Genomic DNA, 12,266 nt, shown 5'->3' with positions numbered 1-12,266 from the left:
GCAATATTCTTAGAAAGAGGATTGAGAGAGATGCTTACAGCCCCTTAACTGGGGATGACAACTAGGTTTTAATTAACAGCAAGTGAGTCTTGTGGTCAGCCATCTGACATTTAGGTGGATCACACAAAAGCCTTTCCATTTGTACCACATTTATTTCCAGCTTAATTAGTCCTTCTGAGATAGCCTTGCTATTAGCAACAGCCTCTCCATTTAAGATCCTTTTAACTAGACTTTTTATTATTTTTATTTTTTATTTTTTATTCTTCTCATTTTGTACTGGCTTAATGTTATAAAGGGTCTGGGCTAACTCATTTTAATGACCTCTGCTACACAAATGCTAATTTTACATTTGGCCTTATTTCAGGAGATTTTTTTTTAAAGACCATTGCTTTCAGAAGGACAAAAACGGAAAGATTAAACCCCTTACTGTCATCTGCCTGAAAAGTCCTGTGGTTTCTTGTGACAGGAAGAGGGTTTTCAAATCCCTCCTTGGCCTAAGCTTCTGTGCTTGACGCCTCATTATTTAACTCAGCTGTTTCAGCCTCACCTTCACCCAGTTAATTAAGTAACTCATTGCATGTATTATTCAGTTTTGATTCCCCTGTCCATGACAGAGAGAGATGGGGGATGCTTCTTCATCCTTGTCCTCCTCCCACTTCCTCTTGCCTCTTCTTTCTCTTCTTCTACCCAAAGAAGGAGACAGAAAAGTGCAGGAGAGGAAATTTTGTTGCAGGAGGAGAAGAGAGGATATTATCAGCTTAATCAACCATCAGTTCCTGGAGTGCGTTGTTTATTTATTTTTTTAATAGAACTATACTCAGAAGATGAGGTTGATGACGGTGATGATATATCTTGATGATAATCATAACATCACTCCGTTCAAGGCAGTGTTTTAGGTGTCTTTCTTATGTGATCTTATCTAATACTCATAGCAGCTCTATGAGGGAAGCACGAGAAATAGCCCCACTTTACAGATAGGAAAGCTAAGATTTAATTGAGCAAACTAATTTATTTATATCTCATAGCTAGTAGGCATCCGAAACTTAATTTGAACCCAGAACTAGCTGATTCTTTTTTTTTAATTAAAAAAATTCTTATTGGAGTATAATTGATTTACACTGTTGTGTTAGTTTCAGGTGTACAGCAAAGTGAATCAGTTATACATACACATATATCCATCGTGATTCTTAACATTCATGATATCAAGGGCATCTCGGTTAGATATCTGTGTATTTGTAGTCGAGTTTATATTCCTAAACTTGGTGGGTAGGGATTTATGATGAAAGTATGAGAAGGATGTCTAAATGGTAGGTTACCTACATTTCTTGATCTCTTAGTGACAGTTGGAGAAAGCTGACTTTCCCCTAGGGCTGTGGTCCTCAACCAGGGGCAGTTTTGTCCTCCAGAGACATCTGGCCAAATAGCTGTGATATATGACCCTTTATGTGTGTACATTAAATCCAATAAAAGTTGCTTAAATGTACCCTATTGAATATATATGGATTTCGTGGGGAGGAGGGGACTGTACTTGGACTTAGCTAGTTGTTTGTCGACCTGGCTGGAAATAAATAAGACATTTAACATGGATGAAAGTAGAAGAGGGGGGTAGTGGAGGGGGTTGTGTGCACAGGGAAAGAGAAAGAAACACTAACATGAGAAGGCAGATGGAAATGTAGAAGGTCAAAGCCAGAGTAATTGAAATAGACTTTGGAAATTGTGGATCTGAGAAAGAATTAGAGGTTAAGGGGTAGGTAAATAAGAAGATAAGGAAAAGTAAAGAGACAAATTGAATAAAACCAAAATAGGTGTGTATGTGAAACAGAGAGAGAAAGAGAAGAAAGTGCATCTTTAATGCCTGTTTAAGAAAAAGGAAGGTAGTTCCTTATAAGAAGGTGAAGTAGAAATAATTTTTGATTAAAAAAAAGCCCTCCTTATCATGAAACATATTTTTTGGGGGGTGTACCCCAATGAAAAGGCAAGCAGTATAGAGAGGTGGGTAAAATGCAGGCTCTGACACCACATTCTATAAGTTGCTCCAAGTGTTGCTAACTGGATGCTAAGTGTCAGGTACTGATCCTAGGTGAGAATCCAGCATGGAAAAAACAAGTGAACTATAAGACTCTAGTGGATACGGAGACAGAAAAATAAATAAGAAAATCAACCTTTTCGTGCAAATAATGGTAAATGCAATAAACAAAATAAGACACAGAGATGGTGGAACATTACTGCGTTTCAGAGGTGGGCTCACCGATGAGCTGGTGTTTGAAATGACACCAAAATGGGATGAAGGATCCAGCTACGTGGATGTACCAAGCAGGAGCTTTGCAGGGGGAGGGTAGAATAAGTGCAAGCAAACACCCCCAGGTGGGCATGAGCCGCTGCGTTGAGAAGCTGTCAGAGGTCAGCATGGCTGAAGGGGAGTGAGCGGCAGGAGGTGGGGATAGTCATTAGGGAATGGGTCCAATAGGGCTGCATGGGGAGTTGAGTTTCCCTACTTGATGAATGTTTCCTGAGGATAGACCTGGGTTTTATTTCTGTATCTGCCACTTACTAATTGAATGTTCTGAATATAATTACTTCATCTCTCTGAACCTCAGCTTCCTGCTCCCTGAAGCACAAATGATACTAAAACTTACAGCATAGGGTTGCTGTAGAAGTGATGCAGGTAAACCACTTGGGGATGGGCTTGCCGTATAGTCAGGTTTCTTATATGCTAGCTAAAAATCAAAACAGCAACAAAAGATTTGGGGAAAATTGGACCAGCTGTTATAAAGATATCTGGAAAACAAAATCTTCCCTAGTCTACTGTTGGTGGGAATGTAAAATGGTGCAGCCACTATAGAAAAGAGTATGGAAATTCCTCAAAAAATTAAAAAGAGAGCTACCATATGATCCAGAAATTCCACTTCCCAGTATACATTTGAAGGAAACAAAATCACCATCTTGAAGTGATATCTGCGTGTTCACTGCAGCATTATTCATAATAGCCAAGATGCGGAAACATCCAAGTGTCCATCAACTGATGAATGGATAATAACCTGTGGGATATACTGATGATGGAATATTATACAGCCATTAAAAAGAAGGAAATCCTGACATTTGCGACAACATGGGTGGATCTTGAGGGCCTTATGCTTACTGAAATAAGTCAGACAGAGAAAGACATATACTGTATGACCCCCGCTTATAGGTGACATCTAAAGAAGTGAACTCACTGAAACAGAGAAGAGATACCTGGTTACCAGAGGTGAGGGGTTGGTGGAGGGGGAATTGGGTGAAAATGGTCAATGGGTACCCACTTCCAGTTACAAGATGATTAAGCTCTGGGGATATAATATACAGCATAATGAGTATAGTTGGCAATACTGTATTGTATGGTTGAACATGGCTAAGAGACTAGATCTCGAAAGTTCTCATCATGGAGGAAAAAACTTTGTAACTATGGGGATTGATGGACGTTAACTAAACCTATTGTGGTGATCATTTCACAGTATATACGTACATCAAATCATTATATTGTACACCATAAACATACAATGTTATATATTTACTATATCTCAATAAAACTGGGGAAAAAAATCTGAAATCCATGGAGAAATAAAAGGACTTTATAATAAACAGTATGGAGATCATGTGTCTGTTTTTATCCATTGTCTTGCTGCGATGATCTTCCTGTGGTTATAGAACAATGTTACAGCAGCTCCTCCCCTATGTATCTGTGGCTGCTGTCCATGTGTGGAAATGCCATCTTGGGGGAGACAGGGACATGCGTCTTTTGACAATATTGTTGGATTTCAGTGGAGCGGAAATAAGTTTTCCGACGTGAGAAGGCAGCCTAGCTGGGGTATTTTGCTTGAGGTATTCCTTTGACGATGCCGTGCCCCTGTGACACCCAGAAAAGCATCTCTTTACCTAAGTGCCTGCGAGGCCACCCAGCCTGGATTCAGTGATAAAGCTTAAGCAGCCCTCAGGGCCTGTGACCTCAGAGAGTTACTCAGTCTGACTTCATCAGTGGTGCCTCTTATTTCCCATTATATTTCTTATTACCAGAGCTGATCTTTTTTCTTAAAAATCTGTTAACCTTATTTAGACAAGGGGAAGGGACCATTTGAGCTCTCAGACAGGAAGCTGATGGGAAATTGTAAGCCTCCAAAATAGGGTGAGAGCTTCCTGTTGTTTGGGGTCCTGGCGGAGGTTACTTTAAAAAAAAGAGGGAGAAAGAGAGAAATCGGAGCATAAATGTTCCTGGGGTTGGCTGGTTTCTCCCCAGGGCGTGCCTTTTTTTCGAGCCTTTGGGGGAAATTTGCAATGGCTGTATCTATCTTACAGATGAAGGTTGTTGGAACCCCAATGTCGATGTGGCGGGGGCTAGGAGGTCGGATTAAATGTTCGGAACTGCTGTCTATGGCTATAGCCCAAGAAAGAGTATTCTTCCATAGGTAGGCAGAAAGGGCTCTTGAATGTCTAAATCCACAGACTTTTTAGCCTGGTAGACATTCAGTGACTTGGTTTCAAGCCAGTGATTGTAATTGGCCATGTGTATTAGTGACTTTAAAATCCAGGCTCTGTATCAAACCCTTTATGTTCATTTCTCATAAACACAAACTGCATATATATATACATCTATATATATGTATATATATATATAATATTCATTCTGTTGTACCAGTTACACTAGTAATTGATGGAGGCTCAAAATGGTTAGAAAAGCTAATAAATGGCAAAACTTCCTTCTGTTGTGTGTTCATTTATTCCTCTATTAAAAACATTCTTTTTCCCTGTGGACTGTATTATGAGTACAACAGGAAAGCAGATTGGCTGAGTAGTTAAGATCACCAGCTTTGGGGTAGAACAAACCCGGTTTGAATCCCAGAGCCTACGTTTGTCAGATCTGTGACCTTGGGCAAGAAACCTAACCTCTCTGGGTTTATTTCCTCTAAAATGGAGATAATCGTTGTGTCTGCTTCACAGGATTAAGTGAAGTCTTTTTTATGTTATATTAATCAATACACATTTACGTATATAATCTTGTATTTATATAAATTTTTGTCACTAAGAATGATTTTTTAGAGGATGGTTAGTCATTGTTGTCGCCTTTGAGGAGCTGATAATCTCATGGAAGAGACAGACACATATACAATGCACTGTAAATACACACCCAAAGGAAATCAACCCTACAATAGAAGTGCCAGATAAAGGGCGTGGTTCCAGGAAGAGAGGGAGAAATCAGTTTTGTATAGACAGAGCCGAGGAGGAGGTGAGATTAGCTTTGGTAAGCATGTAATTGGGTAAGCAGAGAGAGGGTGATTCAGAGGGAGGGGACAGGGTGACCCAGTTTTTGGAACATAAAGAATGTTTATGGACAAATACATTCGGACGGAGCATAGCGTCTGGGGAAGAACATCATGGAATGTGAGTCTAGGAAAGTAGGTGGGATTAGTCAGAACATGAGTCATGAGATTTATTTATTTTCATTTTATATATTAACATATTGTACCCAACATAAACCTTTAACACACTTGGCAAATTAAGCTCATACATTGAGGTCAATAGTCGATGCATCTGAACCAAAAATAACTAAGTATGAAAAAATTACTAACCCTCTAATTATATACCAGAAATCAGATAGATTTCTGTTATTTCTGATCACCTGAAACTCACAAATCTGGAAGTCGTAAAATAAACAGGCAAACAAGAAACCAGAACATCGTTTAACTTTCAAAGTTTGAAACTCTAAAGCACTCTGCAGAAAACTGGTTGTGAATCTGGAACCAAATTAAATGAAATGACAGCAGGAAGTACAGCTGACCATGAAGGCAGGCGCTGGAAGAACACTGAAACATATCCACATATCTTCAGGAACACAGCAATCCAGGGCTGTTTAGCAGGAGAGCAAGACATTCTAGGGTTATCAGCATCTTGGAGGTGGCACTGTACTGAGTTACAATGCCCAAGTCAACCATCCACGTTTTAGGGAGTGGAGGCAGTGAAATACATTTTACAGGGATTTCACCCAAAATGGTTAGCATAACAAAGTTTCTATATTTAAAGAGATCAGCCTTCATGATTTGAAATAGTCAGCATTTATTTTCTTACCTCAGTCCCAGGACAGTATTAGATAATTGGTAATTAAATTTCTATTACTTTCTCCCAGCACAATGTCTATGTCCTATAAATTGTATAGGCCTGCCAACACAAAAGAGAAAGTAATCAAAACTTTAAAGGGAATACTCTTAATTCTCTTCTTGGGTATAAAAACCAAATGACAGGCTCTGCAAGTAAACGTGGCATTTGGGAGAGAGGGTGAACAAGCAGAGAGAAATTTAATTATCCTAAACTGTCTCTTTTAAGGTACTTTTCCCCTGCATTCATGTAAGAATTGTAATGAGTGTTTTGCAGAACGAGTTACTAATAAATCACATGGCATGATTTTTCATTTCTCTGAAAAAGCTTAAATGGTTATTTCCTGGTGACTTTTTCAATTCACTCTCGGGGATCAGAAGTTCAGCACCCACATTATTTGGATTTACACACTCATTATACTTTTAAAAACATTTATTTTGGGCATATTAACTCATAGTACCATATTTTCAAATTTAGGAATACTCCACTGGAAGCTAAACCAAGAAGATGGTTAAATGTATGTCCCTTGATGAGTGAACATATGTACACACAGATTGAGTAACTTTCCCATTACACTAGCTATATAATGTTTAGCCCTCCATTAGCAAATATTCTACACTTCATGTTGTCTTATTCATAACACCCATTCCAAAGTATAGAAAGTTGACAGAAAAAAAAGAGACATCTATTGGAATATATCTATTCCAACTCCATGCTGGCTTGGTTTGAGCAGAGGTGGGAGTATAGATTACTTAAGGCTGTAGACAATAAAATTTGCATTCCTGGAGCAAAGAGTTGGTTACTTAATCTTGTGGAAAGAGCTACTATCCATTTTCTACCAGAAAGCAAAATGCCAAACCAAGGTCACAGGGACAGAGAATATTGCTGCCCAAGAACCTGTGGTTGACAGGATGGCTACAGTCCAAGTGAATACTATAAATATTTAATTTTCCAAGAGAGTTGTGGCGCCACCTAGCAATCAACAAAGCTCTGTCCATGTCTTAGAGCAGTGGAAGCTCATCTCTGTATACTCAACAGGTAGCATAAGAATACTAATTTTTTTTCCAAATAGTTTGTACCAGTTCTGTTGAACTTCAGCTGTGCTGTGCCTTCTCTAGTTGGCATAAATCTTGCTTTGACTTTTGGATGTCTTTCTGGAATATCTGATTCATAGGAGGAAGCTAAATATTCAATTAAGTGGTTCTGTTTAGTCCTTGTAGTGTTAGGATCCTTACAAGAATGGTTTAGTGGCTGTTGAAATAGACCATTGATCTATCAGCATCAATTACCAGGAGACTTGTCCTTTTAGAAATTGCATCTTTTGTTGCTACCAGGGGTCTATTTAATGGACTGGAATAGCAGTGACCTGGAAGAATTCAGGCAGTTTGTAGAACCATCTTATATCAAGAAGGAAGAATATTAATTACAATAAAATAATTGTAGGGGAGGAAAACTTTTCCCTCTTCCCTTCTAGGATCTTTGGCTGGCCTAATAATTAAATTGACATAAGGCAGATTAATAGGAGAAAAACAAATTTAATTCATACATACAGGAGCTCATAAAAATGTGACTGAAAGAAATGACCAAAGCAGGTAGCTTCTTAAACAAAGAAACAGTAAATTTGTGAAGAATTGACGAGACAGATAAGTTTGGGCTTGAGGTAGTAAATTAGTGAGGAAGTAACAAGGTTTGTTCATATAGTCTTTTGGGCCCTAAATTCCCTATCTCTGGTGATGAAGATATCTCTAACTCCTGGTAGAAGGCGGGTACTTTTCATGAGGGAGATTTATTTCCTGCTTTCAGGGGGACAAAGGAAGGTCAGAGTGTCCTTTTTGCACTGGCTGTTTCTTAACTAACTTTAATTCAAAATAATCAATATCCCAGAGTGGTGTATTTTGGGGTGACATATTCTGCTCTCCTTCAATCCCGCCTTTGAAACTTCCAAGAAGTTTCACAATTCAGTGGCTGAGTCGGTGGATTGCTCCATCTCATTGAACCAGTCTCTTACTCTTGACAATAGGTCAGTTTAGTTAAACTCATTTCAGGAGGCAGTGATGCAAGTGGGCTCCTAAATTTAGCCTATGTTGCTCAAGTAATCAATTATTTATTTAAAATAAATTTATTTGTTTATTTACTTTTTGGCTGTGTTGGGTCTTCATAGCTGCGTGCAAGCTTTCTCTAGTTGCGGCAAGCAGGGGGGCGACTCTTTGTTGCGGTGTATGGGCTTCTCATTGCAATGGCTACTCTTTGTTGTGGAGCACGAGCTCTAGGCGCCCAGGCTTCAGTAGTTGTGGCATGTGGGCTCAGTAGTTGTGGCTCATGGGCCCTAGAGCACAGGCTCAGTAGTTGTGGCGCACAGGCTTAGTTGCTCCATGGCATGTGGGATCTTCCCGGAGCAGGGCTTGAACCCGTGTCCCCTGCATTGGCAGGCAGATTCTTAACCACTGTGCCACCAGGGAAGTCCCAAATCAAGTATTTAATAAGAGGCATTTCTGTGGAAACAAAAGAAAGCCAATGGTTAATAATTGGAGCACACTTAATTGTAGTTTTTGAGTTCTGAGGACAGCCAGTGGAGAAGATTTCTAGATGTCAGGCTCGAAGCAGCCTCAGGGGAGTGAGGGCAGGCAGCAGTAACCTGACGGATTTTCCCAGTTTGCAATTTGAATGTCTCTGGTGATATTTCTGAGTGACCCACAGCAACAAGCTCAAAGATTGCCTATACATGAGCTGTTGTGGTAATTTCTCTGAAGTTTATATCAAGTTGTCCAACTTTAGCTTGCAGGGCTTGGGAACAGGGGCAGTTTTAGTTCTCAGTGATTTCAAGTCAGAAAGGTGGGAGAAAATTGGAAACATTAGTTTGGAGGGCTATAGCCAGATGTTGGAGGAAAAGGGAATCATCCGAGATCCAGTTAGTTTTTAGATAGAAAACAGAACCTCAAAGATAATTAACAGCACTCGAATCTAACATTCATAAAGGTATAATACTGAATCATAATCCCCCACACACAATTACCCCCATTTCTGTCAAAGGTAACCATCGTGAGACTAGTTTGTTTGCCAATTTAGTCTAGTTTTAATGAGCCTGGCTTGGTTATTTACATAAGTGCAACAAGAATAGCAGTTGATCGTATAAATTTTTTAAAATCTGCTTTGCTGGAACTTCTCATAAGGAATCTCAGATTGGACTCTTAAAAACTTCTTGAGGCTAGAAAGCCAAGCCAAGAACTTGCCAACAGATTCGCCATTAGACACTGCCTGCAATACCTATAAGTTTGGGTTAATTTTTCTAGAGGTCCCCAAAATTTCCTGAGGTTCTTGAGCCTACCAGGAAGTGAACTTTCTTACTCATCTGGTAAGGCTTTCTGGAACCCTGTAAGCAAGGTACCAGGCTGTTTTTCCAAAGGGGCTTTAAAATCAACCTTAGTTCCCTAAGGCTGTCTGGTCACATCTGAGTCTAATATGACATCCCAGTCAAAACCTTGGTAATATAATTAGTGTTTTCAATTGTGTCCTGTGATGAGGAGAACAGATTCTTTAAAAAAAAAAAAGATTTAATTTTAATTTTTTACTTTGAAATTTTTAAATTGTACAATTTTAAAGGTTACTTTCCATTTACAATTATTATAAAATATTGGCTCTATTCCCCACGTTGTGCAATATGTCCTTGAGCCTATCTTACAACCAATAGTTTGTACCTCGCACTCCCCCACCCCTGTATTGCCCCTTCCCCCCTCTCCCCACTGGTAACCACTGGTGTGTTCTGTGAGTCTATATCTGTGAGTCTGCTTCTTTTTTGTTATATTCACAGGTTTGTTGTATTTTTGAGATTCCACATGTAAATGATATCATACAATATTTGTCTTTCTCTGTCTGACTTACTTCAATTAGCAAAATGCCTGAGGAGAACAGATTCTTACTGAGTTTGTGCAAATAACTCTATTGCCATGAAAAGAACAATACTCACTAAGAGTTTCCAAGTTCTAGAGGGATCAGGTAGGTTGAAAAAGATAAATTTTTATTTTTATTCTCAAAAATATCTTTTATTAAATTGTTGATAGCTTACGAGAAATGAAAAAATAAATTTTCTTTAAATCTGGAGAAAGCAAGATATAAAAGAACAATGTTTCAAATTAAAAGTCATGAAAATCATAATCATCCTCACCCGTTAATTTAGTCCCATGTAATTAATTCTTGTTGATCTTCTTCATCTTTTATTAGCAGTTATATGAAGTCATCAGTTGTTGTGGTTTTTTTTTTCCCATAGAGTTCTGTAATTTCTTACCCCGTTCAGTGGTATGATCTGAAAGTTACTGGAAACCTGTACTTGATAGAATTCTTTCCTTGAATCTCCTTGAAGATGAAGCACTTTTGTAAAAGCATCAGAGTAAAACAATAACTGTCTATAAATGACAAGAGACTTAAAAATGTCATGGTTAAAGATCTGATTAGAGTTTAGCACAAGAAAATTTGGTTATTTCTGTGACACACAACATTTCAATATAATAACTAGAAATACAGGTGATAATATTATATCAGGATGTCTGATTTCTAGGAATTTCATATAATTTCTTTACTTATGTACCCATACAAATACAACATTAAAAAGCTTAGTATTACTTTTTATTTGACAATGCTTCCCATGTAATTTAACATATCAAATATGCCAAATTAGTCTAACATATCCCTTTTTATAAGGAGAGAGAACAAATTTTTTAAGTTGTTCCAGGAAAATCCTAAAATTACTTCCAGATCAAAAGATTAGAATTTGATTTTGGGAAGTTTGTCAAAAATATCAACAAGTGTTTAAAATACTTGATTAGATAGGGTCACAGATAATTATGAAACAAACGTAATTATCTTATCCAGTTAACCAAAGTGACAAAAAAATTTCAAAGGAAAATATGGAAAGTTACATACTTCTGAGCAAAATTCAACTCTTAATATTGAAAAGACTAGGTTTAGTTAAGTTATAAATGGTTTGATCATAAAGATAATATGAAGCAGAGGAAATTATTTTGGTAAGACACGAAATCTTTGCTTTCTAGGCAGATTACTTAAAAGATAAAACAAAACAAACAAACAAAAACTTTCATAATCTCTTATCAAGAGCAGACTAGTAGTCTAAGAAACTTCCTTTTAGCAGAGAGAAACCAAATTCTAATTTTTCACCAGTGTATTTTTGATATTAAAGTTCATTCATTAGTTTTTAATTTAATTGCAGCCATTCCAATCTTAGCCAACTTGATCACGTTTCCCAAGATCCCAATTCATTTCCCAAGATTCCTTTTTTCCATAAACTTTATATAACTTTCTTTTCTACATTCAGATTTTGTCTTACATTTTTGCTCTTTCCCATTCTGAAATAACCAGCCTCACTTTAGCACAAATTTTTAGAAAAAAATTACTTTCTTTTCCCTCAACAAAAAGTGCATCTTTATTCCTCAAACCTCTCTTACTAAAAACACACATTCTACGTTCCTTGCATAGAGAGATGTTTCCCTTATTATTTCTGGTAACTTTAATTACATATATTAACATTTTTAACCCTTAAAAGCCTTAATTTCTAATGAAAATAAAGAAAAAAACAGTTGTGAACTACCTGTTATACCAGCATCCTTTTGATTGGCCAACTTATGAATATATTTAGTAATTTCTAGAAGCATATGCTTCCTCACAGTACACTTTTGAAAAATGTGGCCCAATATATGTTTTCTGACAGATCCAAATATCTTTAGTTACTCTGTAATAAGAAGCCAAAAGTGGATAAACATGTTTAATAATCAGTGTTTCTACATTTTATATTATTTGTAAATGATCTATATATTCAATGAATTCCCATCATTTAATTTAACTTAGCAAAATTTTAAGGTTTAAGTTATTAAACGATTTGGGGAAACTATTTATAATGTAGACATATCATAAAACATAATTATTGCTGAGAAGTTCACCTAAAAACTCTTATCCTACTTACATCTATCTAAACTATTTGCTCCCAACAATTATGTTTGGCTTGCCCATGAACAGTTCATGAGACACTAGACAAAGTCCGCTATCATCTCAAGCTCTTTTTCTTGCTGATAAATTTTGTAACAGAGATAGCATGAACTTACGAGACTTTCAGGAAACCTAGGTAGAATAAAAGT

The sequence above is a fragment of the Delphinapterus leucas genome, chromosome 15 (genome assembly GCF_059928025.1).
Source record: "Delphinapterus leucas isolate spDelLeu-1000000601 "Yukka" chromosome 15, BTC_Dleu_Yukka2, whole genome shotgun sequence".
In the NCBI taxonomy this organism is placed as follows: Eukaryota; Metazoa; Chordata; class Mammalia; order Artiodactyla; family Monodontidae; genus Delphinapterus; species Delphinapterus leucas.
The sequence above is the reverse complement of the archived record's forward strand: the minus strand, read 5'-3'. Positions refer to the sequence as shown.